This window comes from Benincasa hispida, chromosome 6, assembly GCF_009727055.1.
Source record: "Benincasa hispida cultivar B227 chromosome 6, ASM972705v1, whole genome shotgun sequence".
Taxonomy (NCBI): domain Eukaryota; kingdom Viridiplantae; phylum Streptophyta; class Magnoliopsida; order Cucurbitales; family Cucurbitaceae; genus Benincasa; species Benincasa hispida.
In genome coordinates, this window is record NC_052354.1 from 52,657,415 (window position 1) to 52,660,940 (window position 3,526).

Sequence of the window (3,526 nt, forward strand, 5' to 3'; positions counted from 1 at the left end):
TGCGTCGCCCAACCTCTATGATTTCTCCCCAAGAATCATAAGGCCAGCCCTGGATGGATTGAGGTTCGAGATGAAGCCGGTTATGCTGCAGATGATTCAGACTGTCGGATAGTTTGGCAGAAGGTGTGGCGAGGATCCGCACGGCCATCTTCGGAGTTGTATTCAAATATGCAATACTTTTGTGTTCCCAAACATCTCAGCTGAGGAGGTTCGACTAACGTTGTTCCCATTTTCGCTGTGAGACCAAGCAAGGAAATGGGACTATTCTCTCGAACCAGGGGAGATAACATCTTAGGAACAAGTAGTAGAGAAGTTCATGAAAAAATACTTCCCCCGACAGAGAATACAAGAAGAAGGAAGTTGATTACAAATTTTGAACAAGATATTGACGAATCTCTCAGTGATGCTTGGGTGAGGTTTAAAAGATTGGTGCGAGATTGTTTGCACAATGGCTTACCCGACTGTCTCTAAATGGAAATCTTTTATCATGGTTTGAACCCTGTATCGCAGACGGCTGCCAATGTGGCAGCAGTTGGATGTCTGCTTGACAAAACATATGACGAGGCTAAAAATATCCTTGATCGTATTTCGAAGAATCATGAAGATTTGAGGGAAAGCAATCAATGACTTGGAATTAAAGAAGGTGACGCAAGCAATGGGGCCATCACATCCCTAAAAATCAAATGAATGCGATGATAAATCTGATATAGGGCATCGCAATCAATAGCCCGGGAATGCAATGAGGGCAGGTCAACGCAATCAAGCAGATAAGCACAAGTTGTGCCACTTGCGAAGATGCCCATCCGATGGAAGAATGTCCGAGGAATCCGCAATCCATATTCTTCGTAAAGAACAATCCTTTCTCCAACACTTACAACCCTGGGTGGAGAAACCACCCCAATTTTGCGTGGAAAAATCAACAACAAAATTATCAACCCATGACGCAAAAAGAAGGGCCACAAGGATTTTTCCCATGAACAAACGGTCAATCGCAAAATCAAGTTAGCAGCTCACAAGCGCCGCCATCTTCATCTCTGGAGAGCCTATTAAAGCAGTATATTGAGAAGAATGAAACAGTACTCTGAATAAGGCGACATCTATCCGCAATCTCGAAATTCAGATAGAACAGATTGCAGGCGAGCTGAAGAATAGACCACAAGGGGCGTTGCTGAGTTCAACTGAGCTCCCTCGCAATCGGGGAGTACGAGAAAGGAGTAATGTCAAGTTGTGACTTTGCGAAGCGGAAAGATAGTGGCAGAAGAGAAGAAGGAGCCAAGTCGAACTATTCCAGTTGCGATGGAATCCAAGACCCCCTTGACTCAAGAGGAATTAGAAGAAGATGAGACGATGGAATCAGAAGTTGCATCCACTTCTAAGCCTATGGAACAGGGAACCGTGAAAGTACAACTACCACAATTTCTTTAAAGACTTAAGAAGAAGAAAAATGATGAAGTGCAGTATCATTGCTTCATGGACATGCTGAAACAGTTACATATCAACATCCCTTTCACTGAAGTGATTGGAAAAATGCCAAAATATGCAAAGTTTCTAAAGGACATGGTGACAAAGAAGAGGATCACAGGGAAGTTCGCAACGGTGGCGTTAACACAAAAGTCAAACACCATTATTCCACCAAAAATGCGCGACCCCGGAAGTTTCACAATACCCTGCTCAATTGGACGGATATATATAGGTCAAACGTTTTGCGATCTCGGGGCCAATATCAACTTAATGCCCCTTTCAATTTTTAAACAGTTGAATGTGGGGTAGCTGAAACCCACGATAGTGACTCTCCAACTGGCAGATAAGTCCCTTGTTCATCCAGAAGGGAAGGTGAAGGATGTCCTGGTCTCCATTGACAAATTTATCTTACCAGCAGACTTCATCATCCTCGATTATGAAGCGAACAAGGATGTACCCATCATTTTGGGACGACCATTTTTATCCACTGGTCGCGCTCAGATTGATGTGTACAAAGGAGAGATCATGCTGAGTATGAATGGAAAGAAGCTTAGGTTTGACATTATTAAAGCCATGAAGTATCCGGACGAAGAAGACCTAACAGATTCCGACAATGAACCTAGTTGTAATAAAGAAGAAGAGTCCAAAGATGAAGATGAAGGATAGGCGACCGCATCCATAGCAACCTGCAATAAGATCATGGAAACGACAAACCAAGAAGAAAAACTGACTGTGAATGAAGAGAGAAAAGCACAACAACCTTTCTTAAAACAACCACCTACCGTGGAATTGAAAACCTTGCCAAGCCACCTGAAGTATGTTTTCTTGGGGCAAAATGAAACTCTACCAGTAATAATTTCCTCTACGCTTCAAAAAGAACAAGAGAATGTACTGCCGAGCATCTTGAAGAAATATATAAAAGCGATAGGATGGACGCTAGCAGATATAAGAGGAATCAGCCTCGCATATTACATGCATAGGATACGTCTTGAGGAAAACCAAAAAGGGTCGATTGAACCTCAACGCAGACTAAACCCTGTGATGAAAGAGGTTGTGAAAAAGGAGATAATCAAATGGTTAGACGTAGGCATTATTTATCCAATCGTCGACAACATGTGGGTTAGCCCCATGCAATGTGTGCCCAAGAAGGGAGGGATGATGGTAGTCCCAAATGCAAATAATGAATTAATACAAATGAAGACCGTCACTGGCTGGCGATTCTGCATGCACTACCGCAAACTGAATGTGACGACAAAGAAGGATCATTTCCCCTTGCCTTTCATTGACCAGATGCTAGACTGCCTAGGAGGAAATGATTACTTCTTCTTTTTGGATGGGTATGCGGGCTACAACCAAATTATAATTGCCCCTGAAGACCAAGAGAAAACCATATTCACCTGCCCCTACAGAAAGTTTGCTTTTTGCCGCATGCCGTTCGGATTATGCAATGTGCAGAGCACGTTCCAGAGGTGCATGATGGCCATCTTCTCTGAGTATCTTGAAGATTCAGTGGAAATTTTTATGGACGACTTCTCGGTGTACGGGCAAACATATGAAGTCTGTCTGAACAATTTGAAGAAGATACTAAGGAAATGTGAAGAGACAAATCTTGTGCTGAACTGGGAGAAGTGCCACTTCATGGTGAATGAAGGTATTGTGCTCGGGCACAAAGTTTCCAAGGATGAGTTGGAGGTGGATAAGGTGAAGATTGAGGTCATTGAAAAGCTCCCACCTTCAACAAATGTGAAGGCTGTCAGGAGTTTCCTAGGTCATACAGGATTTTATCGACGTTTTGTGAAGGACTTTTTGAAGATTTCTCGACTTTGAGTGCGTTGCTGGAGGCTGATAGAACATTTGACTTTGATACATAGTGCCTCAACACATTCAAGATACTGAAGAATGCATTAATAACCTCACCTGTATTGATCGCACTGGACTGGACATAGCTTTTTGAGCTGATGTGTGATGCTAGCGGTTATGTGATGGGGGCAGTGTTAGTGCAAAAGAAGAAAACAATGCTACACCCCATCGTATATGCGAGTAGAACCTTGAACCCTGCCCAAAC

At 43.1% G+C, this 3,526-nt stretch overlaps 1 non-coding gene across 1 annotated transcript; it reads right to left on the minus strand.

The window, feature by feature from the left end:
- Nucleotides 1–348: 348 nt before the first annotated feature.
- On the minus strand, nt 349–455 carry LOC120080622. The gene has a single exon (XR_005482576.1). It is a non-coding gene; the product is annotated as a small nucleolar RNA R71 (small nucleolar RNA).
- Nucleotides 456–3,526: the final 3,071 nt, after the last annotated feature.